General features: G+C 41.5%; 1 protein-coding gene across 1 annotated transcript in view; it reads right to left on the bottom strand.

Annotated features, from left to right (window-relative positions):
- Positions 1-26,459, bottom strand: part of ATP8A2 (ATPase phospholipid transporting 8A2) — a 335,578-nt gene that overhangs the window by 304,712 nt on the left and 4,407 nt on the right. The window lies entirely within an intron of this gene.

Genomic DNA, 26,459 nt, shown 5'->3' on the forward strand with positions numbered 1-26,459 from the left:
TCAGGGTTCTTCCTCCCTGGTACCTCTCCAGATTATTCACTTGCTTTTTGGATGGGGGATAGAAAAGAAAACATCATCAGTGTGCTTAAAGCCTTCAGAAACAGGCATAGGAGGAGACAAGGATTTGGGGTTTTTGGACTATATCTGAGGTTACCATCCCAATGAAGTATCAGATCCACAGAACATTTCCCTGTGGCCAAAAGCAATGCATCAGCTATGCCAGGATGGGTGTGTGCTTTGAGAAAGCCAGACCACATCAGCACAGAAAGAAGGCAAGAACCACCACTGGCTCCTAACCACCAACAGCAACTTGGTCAGTTCAGTCTTTCTGAAGCTACCAGCACACTAACATCACACCATGAACTTCAGAGTTTAGTTCTGTTTGTATCTGTGCAAAGCAAGGCTACAAATGGGAGCAGTGCATCAAGCCCATCTTTTGCCATCATCAGGAAGCTTGAACAAAGAGTCAAAACACTACCTGGCAACTAGCACAACTAAAGGTGGTGAGAGATAATCACACAAAGGGTATCAAATATTTATGAGCAAGACAGTGACAGGAAACCATGGAAGACACTGCTAGCTACAAGTAAGTGCTTTTTCCTCAAGAGAGGAAGGCAACTCAAAATTTTAGCTGCTCTTATCCAGCTTTCATTAGGGAAGCACATTGCATAATGCATGAGGAAAATATCCGAGAACATTGTTTGAGAACATTATCTATTCCCTACACAGACAAATCCATGAGCAGACAGTATTGTATCTGTCTGTCCTCTCTACATAGCTGTACTCCAATTTTCTTACTAAAAATTACAAGAGCACACCAGCTGACCAGGCCAGCCTAGATTAGCAGTTCCTCATTTTGGGGCATCTGAACAACTTATCTTGAGCCAAGATAATCGCACATTCTCCAAACCAGTGAGATCTGACAGCAAATTGCAAACCAACCGTTACCACATCTAGAAGTGAGTATGCCAATAGCACCAGAGTGGCCAGGCAGGGTGGTGGCTGCTCTCTGTCCTGGGCTCCCATTTGCACTCTACAACCTCACTACAGTCACCTCTGAACCCACCTCATTTTAAAGTCTCAGACATTGCTAAAATGTATGCTCTTGGTGACATCTGCCTAACACCATTGTACATGAAAGCACAACACAAGTCAGCCACAGAACTTAGTGGGAAGATTTGTATCGCATGCTCCCTAACAAAACCTCCCTCAGATCTTTCCAAACTTAGTACCAGACACACCAAACAAGGCCATCTTTGTATGAGTAAGCCCAAGCTGTGGATTTGGGTCAAAAGTCTCCTATAAAGAACACTTACTCAAAAGATCGGATTATAGTAGGATCATATCCCTCTCAATTTTGTACTGCTATTGTTTTTCAAAGCAAGAAGGCTCACGTTAACACACTGCATTAATACTATAACCTCAAGTTTTTACACATTGCTTTTTTCTTTGATAGATGCAATATACATGACAAGGATATTCAGCAGAGAGGATACAGAGACTGACATAACCATGCTACCATGACATTTCCTATATTGACTAGTTTTATTTTGTTGTCCTGAAGCCAAGTATGAACTTGCTACACATTTAGAAAAACATCAATAAAACATGAGCATTTCTCAACATATACTTGGCATTAACCTACAGGATTTGTGACTATTCCAAAATTGTTGGAATAGACACATGTAATAGGAGTATAATATAAAACCATGTCCCTGCACCTAAATTGAGCAGTACTTCTCATTAAGCAAAGTGGTCCAGCTCAAATTCTGTCCAAGCTTCTCTGTCCTTAATGCTCCTTCTATCCTTCAATGTCTGTGCAGACTCCTCCGAGTTCTTCTCACATCAGCTATGATCACAGTATACTCAAGAACCAGTAGGAGGCATTTTAGGCCAGTACTGTTGGTATATTTACATCAGTGTGTGCTGCCTTGTATCAGTACTGCTTTTTATTATTAGAAATCCTTCCACGCATAATACTGAGTATCAGCAACTCAGTGCCAGCAGCTCCAGGCACTGACAAAAGTGAGTCACATATGAAAGCATTACAAAACCTTTTTTCAGGCATTATGATGTTTAAAGTCTTGGGTTTGAGGCTTGATTCTGTTCTTTTAAAAAGTTACCTTCTCACCCCTTGCCCTTTATAGTAAACATGTCATATTCAGGATTGCCTGCAATCACAGCTTGATTGTTCTGCACTGCAGGTTCATTGCCCCACATGCTGCCTTTAAGTGAGCTGGAGCCTCAACATAAGGCTGATCAGAAGTATCATGAACACTGGAAGTGCTTGAAAGTCACTTTAATTTTTAAAAAGTTCAGCCCTGATGCAGTAGATGTTTTTGCGTCAAGTTTAGTGATAACACTCAAAGTACAACTCATTTCAAGGCCAATCTTACTGTAGCATAATAGACTTGAAAATAAATCAACTCTTGTATACACTTCCCTGGAGAAGAGATGACAGACGGGATCTTATCAATGCATACAAGTATCTTAAGGGAGGGTGGATCCAGACTCTTTTCAGTGATGCCCAGCCACAGGATAAGGGGCAACAGGGAAACCGAAACATGGGAAGTTCCATCAGAATGAGGAAAGATTTTGACAATGAAAAGAGCACTGAGAAAGGTTGTGGAATCTCTTTCTCTAGAGATACTGAAAACCCACCTGGATGTGATCCTGTGCAACCTGCTCTAGGTATACCTACTTTATCAGGTGAGTTAGACTAGATGATCTACAGACATCTCTTCCAACACCAACCATTGTGACATATTTAAACATAAGTTGTGTTGTTAAATAACGAATCGGATTCTTAGCACTTTACAACAGAAATATGACAAATGCTTAAACACCGAGTCAGAAAACTTGCATTTAAATAATTTCAAGATGGTTTCGGTATCAGTGAAGCTCATGGGAGCTTTGCTGGGATGAACTGACAAATTTTCCACCCATTATACCTCATCATCCTACCCTTACTTGCTATTTCATTCTGAAAGGTTAAATAGCTTTACCATGTTGATTCCTAACATATCAGATTGCTGGGGGTAGCATCTAATTAAGAGACTTAATCCCTTCTCCCTGAGGCTGCTTTTCAGAGAACAGTGATTGAACATTGGAAACAGCTCTTGTACCATTAGTTTGTCACACAGTATATTCAAGTGATTTAAGATAATTTTACTGATGTATCGAAATCCACCAGTTCCAGCTTATTTTTCCCAATCATGAAATCAACTTTTCAAATGCAGGTAAAAGCAGGGTAGTAACTGCTACAGCCACTTACACTTGAAAGTACCTTCCAGCCAGAAGTTCAGGCATAACCGATTTCTGTTCCTTTGTTCTTAGCTGGATGTTGCTCAAGTACAGAAACCTGGCCTTCACCCTCCCTGCAAGATTTATCCCTTCAAGATTACATAGAACACTTGTTCAAAAGTCATGAAATAGAGCTGGTGCTCAATGCGTGCATTATGTTTTCATGATGGCAAACATTGACAGATGTGCACAGAACTGCCTGCAGGGTTAGTAAGCCAACTTGTCCAACAGGCATTTGTTAATAATGAAGCAGTAACTGTAGGATCTCTTTTAAATATATTTCCCTAGCTTGTATAATCAAAGATTCATGTTCTCTACCATAGACTGGAAAATGAGTTCATTCTCAGAGCAGCTCAGCAGCTAGGGAAATCATGATGTAACCCCCGATAACCTAGTAGGTGAATTTTCAGTTAGTGTTTATCAGATCATCTCCAAACTGCTGATAGCATGCTTCAGTCAGGAAACAGCAGGCCCACGCATGCAAACACATGCAATACAAACAAGAAAAAAAAAAAAATCAATTTCCAGCCTATTCTGTGCTATAATATTATTTGAGTACGGTTAAGGTCTCTAGTGATGAATCACCCCATTCACGTTTACGGAATTTTAATGGGAAAATGTATAAGCAACAATTCATTCCATAATTGTGCAAAGGCTATATTGCCATAAGATCTACAGGGGACTATTATTTTCATTTAAATATATTAAAACCACTAAATGTGAGATTCATCACAATGCACTAAACTTCTAAAGGCAGCCTTCCTATATCCCCATTCTCTGCAAAGATTACTTCAAATACTGCATTTTTTTCCTCTCCAAAAGGTGGCAGGTAGAAATACAATTGCAAGCATTTTTTCCAACGCAAAGCGGAAGCCTTAAAAGACACCCAGGTTGAGCTTCCTCCCGTTTTGTGAGGCATCCCTCAACTAGCATGAAGGTACTTGGTCCCACTTGCTAGTAATCTTTCTTTCAGATCTGTCTTACAGCAGACCTGACCAGAAGTCATCTTTTCTGCTCCCCTGCAAACTTTGCAGCTTCATTCTGTAGGAGAATGATGCCTGCAAACTAGTTTTGTATTCAAGATTGTCACAAAACACAGTATCACAACTTGAGAAAATAAAGGGTTTTAAACTAAACAGGCACAATGCAAGCCAGATACTGTTCTCTTTGCTGGGCAAAACCAGCTAACTTTTAGTCACAGTTAAGCCTCCCTCTTTATATGTCACTTTTGTCCTACCAGCCAGCAAGTTTCAAACTAAGAATACTACAGATGGGAGAAGTTTTCTAGTTTCAAGAACTTCATTCTCCAAGTTGTTGACACCTGTTAGAAACTCAGCAAGGTACCAAAATATTAATCATCAAGAATTTGATTTAGGGCATCAATCTGATCAAGGTCCCATAAAGACAGCACTGTGGCCTGAAGCCCCCACAATTTGCCTGAAAAAGCATCTTGCTGAAGTATGATTTTCCACAACTGTTCTACCAGTTAAACAAAAGTACACTACAAAATAAAGAAAACTCTGAAGACAACAAGAATCTTATTGTCCACCTAGCACCAAATTTGTGCTGCTTGCTTAACGCTCTGCAAGCACATTTCCTTCAAAACTTCTTATGGTACAGTTTTAAACACTATCCCATCTACACATACTGAAGCACAGATACCATCTTAAAAATGCATTTTCTAAGACACTTGGCATGCAAAGGAAGAGAGAACAGGCTTCCCATAAAGCTGTATTTCTTCCTAGGTTATATCAGAGTTACCTACAGCAAGTGCCTCTGACATTTACAGAGTGCTTTCTTTCCCAGAATTATTCATCAAGCAGTCACAGTCAAAATTAAAGCACAAACCATCAATTTCATCTTTATGGAAAAGATGAAAGGGGAAAAAATCACCATGTTTGTATACTGGTGGCTGGAAAAACTCAAGAGACAAACATTAACAGTTACCGAAGAATGAACTTCTGTTATCCAAGTACTCCAGAGCAGTCATACAGTATAGAAATGTCAGAGATGCAGCATCACGTCTATTCTCACTATAAACACATCCACATCTGAAGTGCTACCAACATAAATGACATGACAAAACACAGGAGCTAGCTGCACCTCCAAACCTGCTTTTCTACAGCTAGACCACCCCTCCTATGTATTCTAGAAATACAGCTCAGTGGAAGTCATCTATGACTGACTTACACAAAGACATCCAGGACTACCAGAAACACAGTTCTTCAAATACTGGGGACATGTGAGCAGTTGACAGAGAGTTTGTGGGTCAGGATTAAAGAGAAAACAGCTATGGGAGACATTACTGTGGGGATCTGTTACAGACTGCCTGAGCAAGAGGAGCCTGGATGAAGCACTCTATAGACAAATAGGAACAGCCTCACGCTCACAGGCCCTCGTTCTCATGCACGACTTCAACCACCCTGACATCTGTTGGAATGACGGTACGGCCCAGCACAAGCAATTCAGGAGGTTCCTTGATTGTGTGGAAGACAACTTCCTTCTGCAAGTAACAAAGGAAACAACAAGGAGAGGTGCCATGCTTGACCTCATGCTCGCGAACAGGGAAGGGCTCATTGGAAATCCGACACTCCAGGGCAGCCTTGGATGCAGCGATCATGAGATGATCGAATTTGAGATCCTCAGGACAGTGAGAAGAGTGTGCAGCAAGCTCACTGCCCAGGACTTCAAGAGAGCAGACTTTGGCCTCTTCAGGAACCTGCTTAGTAAGGTTCCATGGGATATAGCCCTAGAGGGCAGGGGGGCCCAAGACTCTTGGTTGATATTCAAGGATCACATGCTACAAGCTCAGGAGTGTTGCATCCCAACTAGAAGGAAGTGCAGCAGGAGGGCCAGGAGACCTCCTTGGATGGATAAGGAGCTGCTGAGGAAAATTCAAATGAAAAAAGAGTTTTATAGAAAGTGGAAGCAAGGACAGGTGGCCTGGGAAGAGTACAAGGATGTTGTCCAGGAAGCTAGGGACCAGGTTAGGAAAGCTAAGGCCCAGTTAGAATTAAACACAGCTAGGGATGTTCAGGATAACTGGAAGGGATTCTATAGGTACGTAGTGAATAAAAGACAGACTAGGGACAACATAGACCCTCTGCAAAAGTTACTAAGCCACTGTCCATCATATTTGAAAAATCATGGCAGTCAGGTGAAGTTTCCGATGACTGGAAAAAGGGAAATATAACCCCCATTTTCAAGAAGGGGGAAATGGATGACCCGGGGAATCACAGACCAGTCAGTCTCACCTCTGTGCCTGGCAAAATCATGGAGCAGATCCTCCTGGAAGGCATGCTAAGGCACATGAAAAACAGCAAGGTTCTTGGTGACAGCCAACATGGCTGCACTAAGGGGAAATCCTGCCTGACCAATTTGGTGGCCTTTTATGATGGGGCTACAGAACTGATGGACAGGGGTAGAGCAGTTGATGTCATCTACCTGGACTTGTGTAAAGCGTTTGACTCTGTCCTGCATGACATCCTTGTCTCTAAATTGGAGAAACATCAATTTGATGGATGGACCACTCGGGGGATAAAGAACTGGCTGGATGGCTGCACACAAAGAGTTGTGGTCAATGGCTCAGTGTCTGGCTGGAGACCAGTAACGAGGGGTGTCCCTCCGGGATCAGTGTTGGGACCAGTCTTGTTCAACATCTTCGTCGCTGACATGGACAGCGGGATTGAGTGCGCCCTCAGCAAGTTTGCCGATGACACCAAGCTGTGTGGTTCGGTTGATACGCTGGAGGGAAGGAATGCCATCCAGAGGGACCTTGACACGCTTGTGAGGTGGGCTGATGCCAACCTCATGAAGTTTAACCATGCCAAGTGCAAGGTCCTACACCTGGGTCAGAGCAATCCCAGGCACAGCTACAGGCTGGGCAGAGAAGAGATTCAGAGCAGCCCTGTGGAGAAGGACTTTGGGGTGCTGGTTGATGAGAAAATGAACATGAGCTGGCTTCAGTGTGCGCTTGCAGCCCAGAAAGCCAACTGTATCCTGGGCTGCATCAAAGGCGTGTGACCAGCGGGGTGAAGGAGGTGATCCTGCCCCTCTGCTTTGCTCTCATGAGACCTCACGTGGAGTATCATGTGCAGTTCTGGTGTCCTCCACATAAAAAGGACATGGAACTGTTAGAACAAGTCCAGAGGAGGGCCATGAGGATGATCGGGGAACTGGAGCATCTCCCATATGAAGACAGGCTGAGAAAGTTGGGGCTGTTCAGCCTGGAGAAGAGAAGGCTGCGTGGAGACCTCATAGCAGCCTTCCAGTATCTGAAGGGGGCCTATAGGGATGCTGGGGAGTGACTCTTCATTAGGGACTGTAGTGATAGGACAAGGGGTAATGGGTTCAAACTTAAACAGGGGAAGTTTAGATTGGATATAAGGAGGAAATTCTTTCCTGTTAGGGTGGTGAGGCACTGGAATAGGTTGCCCAGGGAGGTTGTGAATGCTCCATCCCTGGCAGTGTTCAAGGCCAGGTTGGACGAAGCCTTGGGTGATACAGTTTAGTGTGAGGTGTCCCTGCCCATGGCAGGGGGGTTGGAACTTGATGATCTTGGGGTTCTTTCCAACCCTAACTATTCTATGATTCTAATGTTCTACAAACACTCTGGGGTGACTAGGAGCTGTAGAAGGGAACAAATCAGGTCTTAGATTTCACTAGAAGGACAGCCAGCTCCTCACTCACCTTCATCCCAACTGGATCTCCCTCCACTTAACATAAGCAATACAGAGATCCAGCCTTAACATAAGGGATTAGCTCCTATAGACTCCTATTATCTTCAGACAATACTGAATAACTACAGTGAACCATTTTCAATTCATATATACCTTTATAAATATACATTCAATTTATAGATACCATTACAAAAACTTGATACTTTGTATTTTACTAACTTGAACCATGAAAACATAAGCTAAGGAATGACTATTAATAGATAATCCTTGCAATCCAGTTATCAATGCTTTTGTCTCAGTGTCAATCAATGCAGTTGTTTCCACATTAAAAAGGCTTTCTACTTTAGAAAGTTAAAATATTGATGTAGATAAAGAAGATGAAGTACTTGCAAACAATGTAATACTATCAATAAAAAGAACAGGCATTTTCTTCCATCCTTTTATTCTTAATATCCTCTTGAGTAAACACCAAAGTCAAGTACTCACCGTGCTAAAAGAATTCTAGTTTAAGTAGCCTAAAGCCACTAGAGCTTCTTGCATGCATTTGCACTTTTATTAACCCAACATTAACAATGCTACAGAGTTTATTTAGCTATTTTTTTTATTTCTGGAGGCAAGAACACTGGATTACTGTGAAGAGTGGAAAAACATTTAACAAAATTTTCTTACAGTTATAGGATAAAGCAAAGAAACACATTCTTCATTCCCTATGGAAGTAGCAGTTTGGCCTATGCCCAGGACTGCTGCCTCCTAGAAGGCCAGAAGAGAACTCAGTTACCAGCTGACACACTGTACAAAAAACAGCCTTTCAAAACTAAAGGCTGCACATACACTAATCCGAAAGGAAACTTTGGGATTTTTTTTGATTGGTAACGGATCTTACCAATCTTGCCTAACAAAGACCTATGGCCTAACTTAGAGTCTTTTGGCCAGCCTCAGAAGTTACGTATTCAAAGAAGCTGTGGTACAATTGTAAGCATAGACCAAACATCCTTTTTCCTACAGGGTCCCAAGACAGGTTTAATGCAGCCCTGAGACTCTTCTCATGAATGAAGTTCTAATGATTAGTAGAGCTATAGGAGCTCCCTTATGAGCAATCCTCATCACATTCCAAAACCACTTGTTTCAAGAATCAAAGGAAGCATTAGCCAGCAAGCAGGCTGTAAGGCAGGGATAGCAAGCTCTGCAGATAACCTGTCTGACTATGTCTTGGGCAAAGCTTTCTAACAAAATGCAGACTTGCATTGGGTGAAAAGACATTACTGTGTATCTTCTACCATCATTCAACTTCAGTTTTTATCACCCTTTCTAGATAGACTTGTTTGAAACATGTAAGGCCTATCGATTATTTACGCAGCACACCTGGCTCCAACCATGTGGGGCATTAACAGGTACACTCTAACTTCAGTACCGACCAAGGGGCAGCAGAAGGGGAAAATGAAAGACGCATCTAAGATACATCACTAGCAATACTAAAAGCACAGTGTTCAGACTTGATGAATGACTTCATGAGCTACGCTCCAAATAATACACTGGATTTGTCCAAGCCTGCTTAGACCGGTCATTTGCTCACTAGGCAGTGCTATGCAGCAGCCAGGAGTTACAAGGACAGAATTGCTCCTACCCTCAACAGCACGAGGCAAGGGTCTTGCAGCTAAAAGCAACAGGATCAATCAGCAGAGTTGCTAAACCTACATCAGCCAACAGCAATCAGATTACAAAGACAAACCCACTGCTAGATTAAATTTTAATAGCGCAGGGAAAACAACACTTTGTTCAGAAACTTGTGTTTGTTCCCATATCTACACAGGCACTGTGAAAGAGCTCAGCAGGAGAACACACATTAGAAAAAGCACTGTTTCCTCAGAGCATCTAAGCTATTACATGACACCAGGATGAATACCTTGGCCTGATCAGACATGGTGTCCTGGGTTCAGCAGTATCAGTCATTTTTCTCCTTCTTAGTAGCTGGGGCAGCTCTGTGTTTTTGACTTTCAGCCTGGGAACAGCTCTGGTGACACCAATGGTTTTAGTTTCTGCTCAGTAATGTTTACTCTGACCAAGGACTTTGTGAGCCTCATGCTCTGCCAGGGAGGAGAGGAAGCCAGGAGGAAGCAGAGACAGGACACCTGACCCAAACTAACTAAAGAGGTATTCCATACCACAGGACATCATGCCCAGTATATAAACTGGGGGCAGTTACCCAGAAGAGTTAGATCACTGCTCAAGTCAGTCTGGGTATCAGTTGGCACGTGGTGAGCAGTTGTATTCTCTTCCCTTGTTATTTCCCTTATCATTATTATTATTGGTGGTAGCAGGAGTGATTTTGTGTTATACCTTAGTTACTGGACTGCTCTATTCTTAACTCATGGGAGTTACATTCTTTCAATTCTCATCTCCATTCCTCCGGGAGCAGGGGGAAGAAGCAATAACTATTTTGGGGAGATTTTAACAGTTAAGGACAAAACACAGCAAATAGCAGCTCTAATGCCAACCAAACTAATATAGGTCCCTCTGCATTTTGTGATAGGTGCTACTGCAAAAGCACAAGCCCAACATCATGTCTTCATCTCATCACTGCAACTGCTGTCACTGGAAAGGGCTCAGCCAGCAGTAAGCAAGCCCTGCCTTAATGAACCCTGTTTCCTTACTAGTGCTACTGACAGTTGGAACAGAGCCACATCTCAAAAACGGACCTGAGCTGGAGCGTAGTAAGGGAATGGTCCTGCACAAAGCAGAACCAGCTTTGAAAGACAGTGGGGTTCCATAGGCACTCTTGAGGGTAACTGCTAACTAACCCCTACAAAATCCCCCAGGCTTCTCATCTTTTACCCCCGCATTTTCCCAAAACAGCAACGTAACATCACAAAACCCATCAGTCCATGCTCTAAGGGACATTAACAGAACACCAACCCTAAGGAAAACATTTAAATATGTTTAATGTATGAAAAGCATTCAAAAGGTCTTGCGGAGCCAGCATCTACTTTTCCACAGACAAACAATCTAGATTTCATCTCACAAAGTGCCCCATCTGAAGATGCAGTTGTAATTGCTGCTAAGAGTATTACAAAACCAAAATTATCTTATTATTATGGAATGGGTTGTCCAGGTAAGCTGTGAATGCTCCATCCCTGGCAGTGTTCAAGGCCAGGTTGGATGAGGCCTTGAGTGATATGGTTTAGAGCGGGGTGTCCCTGCCCATGGCAGAGGGGGTTGAAACTTGATGATCTATCTTAAGGTCCTTTCCAACCCTAACTATTCTATGATTCTCTGATCATGCAGGCACACCCAGAGCATACCAATATGCCACACAAGACATCCGAAGCTGCCTTTTCAAAGAGACATCAGACTACAAAGTAGACAAGCAATATTCATAAATCTTTCCTTGACCCCCAGGATTTCAAAGCTATATACCCTTTCTTTTACAAGGGGATGAAGAAAGACTACCAAGACTGAACTAGAAATAAACAGGAAGAACTGTTTGATCATCAAGGACTGACTGAGGGGTGCCAATTAGGCAGTCAGCCACAAGCTTTCCTCCTGCGTTTATTTAAACCACTTGTCTCCACTTGAACTGTATGTCCCATGTGGGAAGACAACAGACATGGATTACTTGCAGTAAAAAAACTAGAACCTTCTCACATTCACTTGGCTCAGCTACTGCTGAAGCAAAGGCCTAATTTTACGTCAACCTGACTCTTAGGTAAAGGATTTACTAATCTGTACAGGCTTATGCATCCCAAGTACTCATCTTGACTACACAATTATGCCTTTGAATGGGCATGGAGCAGATCCTGTCTGCAATGCCAAGGACTTTCACTGCTTACATGAGGCACCAAAATGCCTCTGTAAGGCAGTTATCCTACCCAATAGAGTACCCCAGCATCATACTAAAAGTTCTAAGGACTGATTGCTAAACTAAGACCACATTATTAATCAACTATACCTTTACTACTCTGCTACTTGTGAAGTTATACTCTCCTCACTGAGGCAACATTTTGAACAAAAGTCATACCAAGTTGTTAATGAAATAGTAAATCTGCTCAAAGACCCGACTGTGTGGTACAGAACACAGCATATACCAAGCCACACAGGCTTGTGTGGGTTATGAGGCTTACTGTATTTATTAAAGGTTTACTACAACTGCTAGTGAGACTGTTAATGGAACCATTCAGGAGAGGAAATGGGCAACCAATTCATTCTCACTAATTACAATATACTCCCAGCTATCTCATGCAGCAGCAAAATGCCTTGCAGAAAACAGGATCTTTGCAACTGCCTGGTATAACTAATAAAATTACACCATCATGTTCTTATATACCTCTTATACTAATTTTTCTAATGTAATACCTACTATGTTGAAGCTTGACATCATGCAGGAATAAAATTAATACTGTCTTGTTAATCAGACAATATTTTAGCCCTCTGCCTTACCACCAATTACTGTTCAGCAATCCCAACATGGTGGGACACTCCACATGCATGTGGAGAACCGCACCAAATCCCAGAGCCATGAGTTTCACCTATGCAAACCCATCACTCTGATCCAGTGAGAGAAACAAGAAATGCCACCCTCAGTGTCAAGTGGACACCACAGTTGACTATTAACAGCAGGAAGAAGAAATAAGCCTCAGGCTATTTTCAGAGCTCTAAAAGTAACAGATACATTGCAGAGTGACTTTGCTATCCTACATCACCATCACAACACAGATAGGGCATGCAGAGAGGTAACATGTTCCTCAGTGATTCATTTTCTGGCACTAACATATTTCCTTCCCTTCAAGGCACCTTAATTCTCACACCAGCATAGATGCTCCTGTATTAACAGCCCTCAGCATCACCTGGCAGTTTCCAGAGGACTTGGGGGCTAGACTGAAACCACCACTTCCCCAAGAGTTACAGCAGGGCTGGAGGAGTGGGTGTCTGCATTTCAGGTTTCTTATTTTTGGACCCAGAAGAGCAGTTCCTGTACTCCCAGCCTTGAGCACCAGTTGAATAATTCAGTGCAGAACCTCTCCTGTTGTTTATAAGTGATCTGTTTCACCAGGAACAACTGAAACCAGAACACAGCTCATAATATTTAAGGCAGCTTAATGAAGACATACATCTGCACAAATCTCAGGACAGACTTATGAACTTAAAAACCTCCACCATAGGACAAGTTTATTTTTAGTGTAGCAGATGTATAAACAGGCTTCCAAACAAGAAAATTCAACAGCAGTTCTATGTTTAACCAAGGACAAGATAAACGCTGCCACCACACACCTCTGCCTGTCCCCTGCAGGAAGAGACCACTACTTTCAGACAAGAGGTTTTGCAGTATCAGCCAGTCTCATCTCTACAACCTCAGTCAGAAGATCAGATTGCAGATGATAAGAAAGCTTATTGAACTAGAACCTCATGTGATCCTTCCTTTTTCCTTTGAAGCACATTATATGAAAGTTATAATTGCCAGTTATTTTAATATTGCAGTGTTAAGTATTATTTACCCACCCACTACTGTTATACTGAAGTCCTATACTGTAAGTATAGCTAGAGAAGTTTACCCCAATAAAGAATTTCTACTAGAAAAATTCCAACCTTCTTACACTAGTTGTTCTTCCTGGAACAGCTATCTTGTCTGCAGCATTTGTACTAGATAAGTTTTAAAAGTAATCGCTTTCTTTAAAAATAGGGAAGAAAGATAGTACCAGTGGCTTGACCTCCAAAAGATCTGTTGTTCTTTTGCTTTATAGATTTTTCTGGGAAGCCTATAGATGAGGCCCTGAACTGCTGCAGATTGGTGACAATTAATTTGATTTAGGCAGAGTTATGCTGACTGGAGCAGCTGGGGCTATGACCATACATGTCTCCTGATACAGTTCACACAAGGCTTGTCGTTGCCAAAACATTAAGTGTTTGTTTTCTATCCAATCAGGATTCAGCCTGACCTATGCCATCATTGATGAGGCTTAAGTATATTTGCACTGTATCCATCTGTCACTTTTGAGGCATTCCAGTACCTGTTTGCAAGGGGCAGAGTTTTATTGGAACTCCTACCAGAATGAGCAAAGACAAGAATCACAGACCCTTTCAATATTTAATTACCTAGGGGTGCACAGCCTGCTGTGGATTTCGAGGAAATTACACTTATGACTCACATGCTAGTACTGGAGCAGTTTTTCATTTAAAAAGTAGCCCTGGGGAGGAAAGGAAAAAAGCCCAAACCAACCAACCACCACTGCAAGGTGAACATCACTACCTAGCTGACTCAATTTCCACTGACACTGCATCCATCAAGGCACAGCTGTTTCATTCCTGAGAAAGTCTTATCAGCTAGACTTCAGTCACTGTTCTCTCCCCTTCTATTCAAAGCAGGGAATGGTTTAAGAGTCCAGAAGTGGCTCTAAGCTCTTCAGGACAGAGTTTCAGACAATGCTGAGCTTCCAGGATTAGATGCAGATTGCTCAAGTTTCTCATTCCTCCATGAAGGAGAAGGAGACACCTTTTGGAAGGGAAACAGTCATTCCCACCCCCAGTATAAGCTTCACTTTTTCTTCTTTTTTTTTTCTTTTAATAAAAGATGAAAGCAAGCAACAAGTTCACTCAAATAACTACTGTGAGCAAATTCTATACACAGATTTTATTTTTTTTTTTTTAAGCCTAAAAGCCTTCTTTCTCCTCCCTCCACTACTATTAACAGAAGATATTTGCTCATCTATGAGCAGAAGTCCCCAGTGGGTAAGCTTTAGTTTGCTATACCATGTTTAAAGGTCTTCAGAAATATTACTACCACATTATTTCTACATAGCTGTTCTACTTTACTGTGAATAAAAGCACTCAATAGAAATTCCTTCCATTCAGTTACTAACATAACATTGAGCTAATTCTTAAAATAACAACTCCTCTTGCAACCAAATAAATTTGAAGGAGTCTCTCACATTAAGTACACCTTTCATCTTTAACATAACTCCTGCCATGCAGCTGTTGAGAACCACCACTGTAGTGCTCAAGTCACACAGATTAAGTGTATATGACAAAAGCAACAGGAACACAGAATTGCACGAAGGAATTATTCTGAGAAAAATCTACAGTTATTTCCTGTTCAGGTTTAAGTTTTAGCTATACTGTTACCAAGCAGTTTCTAATGACAGATAAAACAACAAAACCATTACAATAAAAGCAGACTTTTTGCCTTTACTTGCTATAAGAATTCCTATCAGGAAAACAGGCTTTCAGCTTTTCCACAGTAAAAAAAACACAACAGATTAAGGACAGTCAGTATCTACCTCACAGCACTAAAGGTGAACACATGAAAAAAAAAAACCCACACCAAAAAACATTATCTCAGTAACTACAACCTTCCCTCCCCTCAAACCCTAAAAGAAACCTTACCTGACTGAAAGCCAAAGCTGAAAGGAAGAACAAGCCTCCTAAACATTATAGCTTATTCTACCAAAACCTCTACAGCTATAACCTTCCAATTCCTTTCTCCTCTTTTAAAGTCTTCTTAGATGTGTGCATTAGCTTCTCTTACCCACAGACTAAGAGACTGGAGTTCACTAGTGTAAATGGAGCTGTAATAATTGGCATCAGGTAGAACTTGTATCTACTTAAGCCCACTTTTAGGTGAGTAAAGTACAAGCTATGCAGCTTGAGTGATCACTATATTGCCCCACCTGAATGAGATTTCAGACAATTTACTTTTAATGATCCTTTGATTTTGTAAGTGTTGGCATTATTACAACTGTCTTTTACAGCTTATTTTCTTTATGACTAATAGTATGCATGTTAAAATCTATATAAACAACCAGAAAAGGTTATTGCATTTTTTTCTCATATGTTAAAGTTTAGTTCTTGAGCTCTATTATTTGAGTCTTCTTTCACAGTTCTGCTGAGTGTGAACTGATTTTCCCTTTTCCATTTGTATATGATAGGAAATTCCTTGAATATCTCTTTCTGTCTTTTGGTGTATGAAATGATTCTAAAGCATCAGTTTCTACGCTGACCTTAGTTTTAGCTACTTGCCTTTCTTCTGTTAATCCAATTCTATTTTTGGCTATAACCTCAGTCACAGCATAGTCTTTTAGCTGAAGCACTGCCAATCTTCTTAATGCAGGACTTCCCTTCCCCCTTCTTCAGGTTGTTAATCACTCTTCTCAAATTTTAGTCTATTAAAACTAATATATCAAGTTACTAGAATTGTTTAAATAGGAGTGGAGTCATTGTTAATAAGCTATTTAAACAACAATGCAAAAAACAAAAAGGAAGCCACAGAAAGCCAGCTTATAAAATGCTCCCGTAAAAATAGACCTTTATGAGAAATGGAGGATTAAATAAAAGGTCATACTGTGTTTTTTCCAGAATATCCATGTGTGCTTGGTTTCATGAGGGATGACACCACCAAAGCCAGACAGCAATTATGAGAAAACATAACCCTAATGGTTGCAAACTTACCTGACTAAAGAAACCTTTTTCATACCACCTTCTATTTCCTAGCACCATCCAAATACTGTGCAGCTGCCTGCAATCTTCATATTGACCCTTTGAAGTAGATAATTAAAGTTATTCCCTTGCCCTGGAGACACGGATGACAAAATACTTGGAACTGAGGTGAAACAGCTTTAGATCCCTATGAAGGCAGAAGCTATCGCATCACTGTTGTCCTTCTCCATCGCAGTAAATTATGTGGCTTCTGCTTATGGTACTAATATTTTATTACTGAATGCTAGCTCATGTACTAATCCTGAGGAAAATAAAAAAATATGGTTATTTACAGTTGCTGAGTCCCAATTAATGATGGTGTGCACTCCAATAGTACCATTTGCCCTGTCTAGACATGAACTGGGCCATAAAAATATAAATCCTATCATCCCATCAGTGGGCAAAAGTGATGTTCTGATTTGATTTGTAGCCTGTAACAGAGTGAGGCAAAAATTCAGCAAAACATTTGTGTGTAAAGTGCTGGCTGTCTTACAAGGGCCTTTAATTAAAAAAGAAAAAAGTTCTGGTAGGAGGAAGGTGTAAGATTAACTCTTTCATCTGGTTGTTAGATCTCTGTACATAGAATATAGCACTCATAACCTGACAAGAGTTTAATCTCTCTTAAAACAACAGTTATCATAGCAGGAATGGCCTGAGCTCACAGTCCGGGAACCTGTCTAATGAACCAAAAAAGTACCAAAAGGAGTACTAAATTATTTAAATCCCATGCTATTTAGCACTAACACAAAATTGCACTGTCTCAACAAAATAATAACAGACCTATTATGGCAGCTATTTTATTCCCATTTTTCTCTCTTTGGGGTTTTGGCAAAAAGCCCTCAAAGGTTTAGGTAATCAGCTGGCATGCCAAAACTTCAACAAAACCATCCAGTGGTGAGAACTGCAGAATCATTTTCTTCTTTGAAGCCCTGGATGAACTTCTTGATGGTGAAATTTTAGGATTGTTGAGGTCTCTCCTGCAGTTCAGGCTTGGAACACTTACTACTCTCTCCAGTGCCATGCCAGACATGATCCTTTGCATCTAACTTGAACTCCTACCAGAACCAGTGTGAGTAAGCACATATAAGGGAGATAGCATAGGAGTCAGTGATGGAAATGGATACTGACTTCAATGGCAGGTACATCTACCATTAGACAGAACTGCTTTCTCGTGGCAATCCTGCAACTAAAGAGACCTTGTTGAATCTACTGTAAGATCTGGGATTTTGCTAATCTTTTATGATATACTGTTACAAGAGAGGGCATGGTAACAGGATGTTGTGTATGGAAGATGCTGTGTAGACAGCCATCACACACCTGTGATAGAAGGCTCCTTGGCATACGTTTAGAGAAAGCATCGTCTATGTTATTGGGCAACTTTAGGTTGATAGTATATAGAATAGAATCATAGAAGAGTTAGGGTTAGAAAGGACCCCAAGATCATTAAGCTCCAACCCCCCTGCCATGGGCAGGGACACCTCACACTAAATCATGTCACCCAAGGCTTCGTCCAACCTGGTCTTGAACACTGCCAGGGATGGAACATTCACAACCTCCCTGGGCAACCCATTCCAGTGCCTCACCACCTAACAGGAAAGAATTTCCTCCTTAATATCCAATCTAAATTTCCCCATGTTTAAGTTTTAAACAGTTACCCCCTGTCCTGTCACTACAGTCACTAATGAAGAGTCCATCCCCAGCATCCCTATAGGCCCCCTTCAGATACTGGAAGGCTGCTATGAGGTCTCCATGCAGCCTTCTCTTCTCCAGGCTGAACAGCCCCAACTTTCTCAGCCTATCTTCATATAGGAGATGCTCCAGTCCCCTGATCATCCCCGTGGCCCTCCTCTGGACTTGTTCCAACAGTTCCATGTCCTTTTTATGTTGAGAACACCAGAACTGTACACAATACTCCAAGTGAGGTCTCATGAGAGCAGAGTAGAGGGACAGGATCACCTCCTTCGACCTGCTGGTCACACTCTTTTTGATGCGGCCCAGGATACGGTTTTCTTTCTGGGATGCAAGTTCACACTGAAGCCGGCTCATGTTCATTTTCTCATCAGCCAGCACCCCCAAGTCCTTCTCTGCAGGGCTGCTCTGAATCGCTTCTCTCCCAGCCTGTAGCTGTGCCTGGGATTGCTCTGACCCAGGTGTAGGACCTTGCACTTGGCATGGTTAAACTTCATGAGGTTGGCATCAGCCCAACTCACAAGTGTGTCAAGGTCCCTCTGGATGGCATTCCTTCCCTCCAGCGTATCAACCGAACCACACAGCTTGGTGTCGTCAGCAAACTTGCTGAGGGCGCACTCAATCCCACTGTCCATGTCAGCAACGAAGATGTTGAACAAGACCAGTCCCAACACCGATCCCTGAGGGCCACCACTCGTTACTGGTCTCCAGCCAGACACTGAGCCACTGACCACAACTCTTTGTGTGCAGCCATCCAGCCAGTTCTTTATCCCCCGAGTGGTCCATTCATCAAATTGATGTCTCTCCAATTTAGAGACAAGGATGTTGTGTGGGACAGCGTTGAACGCTTTCACAAGTCCAGGTAGATGACATCAACTGCTCTACCTCTGTCCATCAGTTCCGTAGCCCCATCATAGGAGGCTACCAAATTGGTCAGGCAGGATTTCCCTTTAGTGAAACCATGCTGGCTGTCCTTGTCGTTCTTCATGTGCCTTAACATGCCTTCCAGGAGGATCTGCTCCATGATTTTGCCAGGCACAGAGGTGAGACTGACTGGTCTGTAATTCCCCAGGTCATCCATTTCCCCTTCTTGGAAATGGGGGTTATATTTCCCTTTTTCCAGTCATCGGGAACTTCACCTGACTGCCATGATTTTTCAAAGATGATGGCCAGCAGCTTAGCAACTTCGTTCACCAGCTCCTTCAGGACCTGTGGATGAATTTCATTAGGACCCATGGACTTGTGCACGTTCAGATTTTTAAGCTGGTCTCAATCCAGATCCTCTCCTACAGTGGGCCCAAGGTCTTCATTCTCACAGTCCCTGCGTCTGCCTTCCAAGACTTGGTTGGTGCAGTCAGAGCCTTTGCCAGTGAAGACTGAGGCAAAGAAGTCATTCAGAACCTCAGCCTTCTCCAAATCCAGGGTAGCTAGTCCTCCCGAGAGCTTCCTGAGGGGGCCTACATTGTCTCTAGTCTGTTTTCTATTTGCTATGTACCTGTAGAATCCCTTCCTGTTATCCTTAATATCCCTAGCCAAGTTTAATTTTAACTGGGCCTTAGCTTTCCTGACCTGGTCCCTAGCTTCCCAGACAACATCCCTGTACTCTTCCCAGGCCGCCTGTCCTTGCTTCCACTTTCTATAAGACTCCTTTTTCATTTAAATTTTCCTCAGCAGCTCCTTATCCATCCAAGGAGGTCTCCTGGCCCTCCTGCTGCACTTCCTTCTAGTTGGGATGCAACACTCCTGAGCTTGTAGCAGGTGATCCTTGAAGATCAAGCAAGAGACTTGGCCCCCCCTGCCCTCTAGGGCTGTATCCCATGGAACCTTACTAAGCAGGTTCCTGAAGAGGCCAAATGTTACTACTCACAGTAGGCAGCTCTTGATAAACTGGCACTAGGAAGATTGGGAGACATAGGCCGTCCTACCTCCTGAGTATTCAAAAGAAGTCCATAGTCCAGAGGGGAAAATTAAAGTGGAATTCAGGATGTCAGAAAATATACTCCAGGCAGCAGGACATTCACAGAGTTTATATCTCTTTGTGTACACAATCATACTAAAAAAAAAAAAAAAAAAAAAAAGTCAAAGGTTCTCTACTTATGTATTGTTTGTAGAGACATGCACATTTTCTTTCAGCAGTTCAGACTACTCCCTTGGAGAGTCCACAGTTGTACTGTTTGTAGTGACTTCACGTTGTCCTATTTCAGCTTCCAGAGAAACTGATTTATTTTGTTCCTGTTGGCAGGACATTCAGGGATATTAACTCACCCCTTCCCTCTCTGCCACAGTGCTCTTCCATGGTTTTACAGTTCTTGTGTTACTGCCCTTATGCACTTCTTGCTATTTTTCAAAACAATTATTGGTCATTTCTGAATAAGAAATTAATGAAACTCAAATGACAGCAGACTTCACAGACAGTACTGAAATAAGCTGCATGTGATGGTTATTACTGTTCAGTCAAAATCAGATATTAAGTGTAGGTGCTGTTTTACAACCTGTTCCTGAATCATAAAATCATAGACAGGTTTGGGTTGGAAGGGACTTTAAAGATCATCTAGTTCTAACCTAGGACACCTTTCACTACACCAAGTTTCTTAAAGCCACAGCAGTATATACAGTCTGTGTTCTGCATATAAAACTCCTGATTCTACTTGGTGCTTAAAAAGACAGACCTAGAAGCAAAAGCCTGTTTAGATGTTCAGATCCTCCTATTCCAGATTATTATGATTTTACAGTCCTGGAGAGACTAAGCTAGATCTTTCTTTCCTGCCACTCCTGTTGGACAGCTATTCTGAACAGTTGTCTGATATGTAGAAATATGCTTTCAGACTAAATGTCTGTGAAAGTTTTTCTTGTACAAGTACTATCCTCTAGTTGAAATATTTTTTCTCCCTCTTGACTCCATGTAGAGAAACATAACTGTTGATAGGCTTGTGTTTGGTAGCTGATAAATAAAATATCAAAATATTGTGAAGCTCACAATAAATATAGAAGTATTGGCCAAACGGAGATGACGCGTTCTGCCCTGAAGAGCTTCATCACAATCAAAACATCAGGTAAAGTGGCCCATTCAGTAATGTAGATCTATAAGGTATGTTACAAAATTATATTGCCCTCACCTTTCCAGAAAATGTATTTGTAATTCTTCCTATTATAGGGGCTTGACAAGACCAAAATGATGCCCAACTCCAATTTCTCAAATGGAACATACCTAAAATCAGTGTAAAGCAATGAGTTCCTTTGGACATTTGCATGTTAATAAATGTACCAGTAATTGCACCTTCCCCAAGTGTCTTACTTTGGGACCCCAACCCCCAAAATCTTTTTGCTTTTTCTGTAAGAAATAACTCTTTCTCCTCAAATCTTTCAGATCTTGCAAGCCACTCCTTTCCCTTTTTGAAGACTGATCATCCCCTTCTGTTACCCCGCTGAGGATTTAGAAAATGTTTTGAAAGATAGGATAAGCAAATCTCAGATATGCAACCGAAATTCCTTTCATCAAAAACAGAGCATAAGAGACTTTTTACTTACTGAAGATTGTGGGAAAACTTCAGCAAGGTCAGGATTTTAGTTAAGCCATGTAGAGTGAATAGTCCCCACTCTTCAGGCGGCGCAGGATTCGGATGAGTTTGACTGGGGACAGAGAGGGAGAAGGGTGGCACTCTCTCCTTCTGTACATCTGGTAAACTCTTGTGAAAGCTCTTTCCTCCCACCTACGACCAGGCAGACAAATGGCTCAAGGATGGCTTCTAGATGCAGGCTTGTATTAATGAAACTCTGGGAACAAGATATGACTGTTAATCCATAAAGCACGGCTGGTGCTCTGCCCTGTGTCCTGGTTTCAGCTGTAACAATTTTTCTCCTTCCTAGTAGCTGCTCCAGCGCTGTGTTTGGGCTTTAGTCTGAGAACAATGCTGATAACACAGCAGTGTTTTAGTTGTTGCTCAGTAGCGCTTACTCTGATCAAGGACTTTTCAGTTTCTCATGCTTTGCCAGTGAAGAGGGGCACAAAAAGATGGGAGGAAGCAGAGCCAGGACACCTGATTTAAACTAGCCAAAGGGGTATTCCATACAACAGCACCTGCCTTCAACTACCCAAAGGGGTATTCCATACCACAGCAGGTCATGAGCAGTATATAAACTGAGGGGATTCAGCCTGAAGGCCCAGATCACTGCTCAGATCAGACTGGGTATTCGTCAGTGTGTGGTGAGCAATTTTATTGTGCATCACTTGTGTTTACTGGTGGGTTTTTTTTCCTTTTTAGTTTTATATTCTCTCCCCTTGCTATTTCCCTTATCATTATTATTAGTAGTAGTGGTTTTGTGTTATACCTTAGTTACTGGACTCTTCTTATCTCAGTCCATGGGGTTTACATTCTTTCAATACTCCTCCCTATGCTGCCAGGAGCAGGGGGGCAGGGAAGTGAGTGAGAGGCTGCATGGTTCTGTGTCACCAGCTGGGCTTAAACCACAACACCCCGGTCTGGGAAGCACCTACATACCTTAATTCTCATGTATTTCTGCCCCTCTGCAAATCAAGGCACCAGGATTGAGGTCAATGTATTTCACTTCATGAACTGAACTGAACTCACCATAGTTCAGGAACAATGCTGAGCCTTCTCCATGATACAGAAATGTTGAGTAAACGGCAACTGGATTTCACTTTAAAACTTCCATATTAAGTCCTGATTCCCATCTGTGTAACTGATACAGATGTAACCTCTCTATCTGTTTGAGAGTTATGATGGTTCCTAGTGACATTGCATGTATTCTTTCAGCATCTTTTGTCTCCCATTTACAAATAAACCATATCTATTAAGGTAAAGTGACATTTACTTAGAGTATTTAAAAGCACACAAAAGCCTGGGGTATTTGTTTCATATATCCTTTTTATAAGCATCTGGTTTAATGTTCCTAGATCTCACAGGCACAGGATGTTAAATTGCCTTCACTGTGCTTCATATGAATAGGCAGAACACTGCTGGGTCAGCAGGAGGTAACACCTGAGCCCTCCTTCTATTCAAAGTAGCAAATGAACCAGAGTGGTGTTATTGTAAGGACATAAACACTTCTGCTTTCACTCTTTATGGCTATCTATTTATTTAATTAAATCAAATAAAGGGGTTTGGTCATCTGTATTTGAGAGATTAGGAATTCAAAATCAGACTTTCCAGTCAGTTTTCAATGAGATGTAAGGCTGCCTTCTCTTCCTTATGGAACACTAATTTCAGTCGTGTTAATCCTGATTTGCAACACTAAGTTAAACTGATTTTAGTGCTCACTGCAAGGATAACTACATTGTTAATAAACACCTCCAGATGTCTGGAAAACCTTCTCTGAGTTCCATATACATGTATGTGACATCCTAGCTATATGGATGATGTCACTTCTCTAAGGAGTGCAGACAGGTAGTAAGATTGGGTCACTCGTTAGAATCTGTATGTCAGCTTTGCCTCATCATGCCTTGGCTTGAAATGCAAAATTCATCATCTTCTGTTTTCAGGCATGCTCACTCCATTCTATCTTCCAGTATTCACATTAAAAATGTTCAGGATCAAGAATTACTGTCATGGTAAGATATGGGTCTCAACGAGTGGCCTGGTCTCCAAACAGGCAGACAGCTATCCACTCCTTAGGCTGGAAAGAAACTGCCCAGAAGTTTCCTAGTACAGAACTCATTATGAAAAGGTGGCAATAATGCTAATCAAAAATCTGAAAGCTTTCCAAATACTGCAATAATTGTTTGAATAAAAAGTTTTCAATACTGATACTTCATAAGTTTATTCTTTTCTTCTCAATCTTCCACCATGTCAGCTATGTTTCACAAGTTATCCTTTGAGTGTACCAGCTGAAAATCAGTCATCTAAAGAGATGTCATGTCTTACATACCTGCAACTGTTCCAAAATGCTTAGCTAGAAAAGATGAGACTGAAAGGAAAACATTTGTGTTTATAAAAAGCAGAAAAGTGTTGATGCAAAAATGCTTAACTGCCTTTTCAAAGTCTAATATATTGCTCTGCTCTACCAGCTATACATACAAGAAAGATTTTGTGATTAACTATTCCTCAAAAGAGCCTGTCAGCAATCAGGTTCTACAGATACTATTTGTAACAGATATTATGGTATTTGTACTACTACAAACAAATTAAAATGTGCCACAATGCAACATGGCACAGTAAAACAAATACAAAACTAATCTATTATAGAAATAAAGTTAACACAGGCACTTAGAATATTACTTCACAAGTAGCTAATCAGTCGAAGATTATTTAGAGAGTATACTTGATAGCTCGAAGAATGGTCAAATAGAAATGAACCAGCTAAGAGTACCACTGTGTAGCAAGTCTATCACTTGAAAACCTTCCAGAAGAGCCGAAACGGATGACATGGTTGTTTACTGGGCCCTCAGCAAGTCTTCACTACAATAAAAATGTCTTGTGAATTAGTAACTAATTGGAGAGTGATCATTTTGAGATGCTGTCATGAATTTTTAGATGATCATCTACAACACAATGTAGAGTCAATGGGAGGTGTCAGATTGGAGCTTCTTGGGAAGGGAAGAATTAATTATTGAAAAACAAAAAGAAAAGTGAATGCTTTAAATCAGCATCATTTCTGAAGCCACAGATTTCCACATAAAAATTCCCTACAGAGTTGGCAGAGATCAAGACTGCACTCTAACCTTGTGGGAATGAAAATGCAATAGTAAACAACTATGCTTTCTGTACCCAGTAAGTGCAGTTTCATTGTCTTGGAGATATTGCCTATAAACACAGGCTAAGAGGGTTGGGGTTATTCAGCCTTGAGAAAAGCAAGCTCCAGGGAGACCTTATAACAGCCTGCCAGTACCTAAAGGGGCCTACAAGAAATCTGGAGAGGGACTTTTTACAAGGGCATGTAGGGACAGGACAAGGGGGAATGGCTTTAAACTGACAAAGATTTAGATAAGATATTAAGAAGAAATTCTTCACTGTGAGGGTGGTGAGGCACTGGCACAGGTTGCCCAGAGAAGTTGTGGATAACCCGTTCCTGGCAGTGTTCAAGGCCAGGCTGGATGGGGCTTTGTGCAACCTGGTCTAGTGGAAGGTGTCCCTGCCCACAGTAGGAGGATGGAATTGGATGAGCTTTAAGGTCCCTTCCAACTGAAACCAGTCTGGGATTCTATGATATTCTAGGACCCTGAACAGACAAGTGTGTTTCCTTGCAATCATTTTACTGTTTTAATCCTGCTTGGAATTACAACAGCATTACTGCCAAATCACACTAGCAGGACAGTACTTTTAGGTCTGCCTAGAATATGAGAAGGACACTGACTCACCCAAGCACAGGGAAGTACACTAAAAGCAGATACTGCTTGGGAACTAAAATCTGAAACAAAAGTCGTGTGGAGAGCGAGCAGAGCAGGAATAAAAACAGTTCCTAAAACCAGACAGTCCATGTGTCTGTTTTCAGTGGAGTTATGAATATAGCCTAGTAGCATAAGAGAATTCATATATTGGCTATACAGTGGAGTAGGTATATTTATTAAATACATTTTATTTAATTTAATCTTAAAAACTGAAGGTTCATTTTTTTCTCTCTTCAACAAACTCCTAAATAACTATGTTCCCCATCATCTGTGTGGTTCAATTTTTAATGGATTTATTCACAATCTCACCTCCCCCATCACAGTAAGGCAAAAAAAAAGTGTTTCTTCTGATGCTACTTAGGACCTTGTTTATTTATGAAGTTGTTCCACAGTAACTGCATACAACATGTTTTCCTAATTCAGTGTCATAAGCATACATATTTTAAATTCCCTCCTATCCTAATAGCAAGTTAACTCTCACAGCAGTTATCCAAGACAGCAGAATTTCAGGTTGGCCTCCACTTGGCCACGTCACTGTCACCACCTCCCTTTGCAGCTGAGCAGGATCTCACATAGCTTGAGGAGACTCCGCTTTGTCCTACTATAGAAACATAGTAACATAAAACATGGGCTGTTGTGATGAGGTCTTGCTGAAAGGACTTAATTGTCACTGGTGTTTATGGAAATAGGTTCAGGCCTTTGATGTGATTGAATAAGCTGCACATTATACTATGTGATGTGCCAGTTAAACACGGATGAAAAGAAACAGAAGCTCCGCAACACACTTACAGGAAATACCACCACACAGTTTGAGTGTATACATAAACACACATGTACTTTAGTCTTCATCTGGAAAAATTTCTCATCATAGAGCAGGATTTCTACGTGCCAACATATGGCTGCAGCTGTCTTGCTAGATGTTTCTGCAACTTTTGGTAATATTAATGGGCATTAAATACATTTGCTGAGGAAGTATACCC

This window comes from Neopsephotus bourkii, unplaced genomic scaffold (genome assembly GCF_033783945.1).
Source record: "Neopsephotus bourkii isolate Nb327-2 ecotype Australia unplaced genomic scaffold, CSIRO-AGI_Nbou_v1 NB_1638, whole genome shotgun sequence".
In the NCBI taxonomy this organism is placed as follows: domain Eukaryota; kingdom Metazoa; phylum Chordata; class Aves; order Psittaciformes; family Psittacidae; genus Neopsephotus; species Neopsephotus bourkii.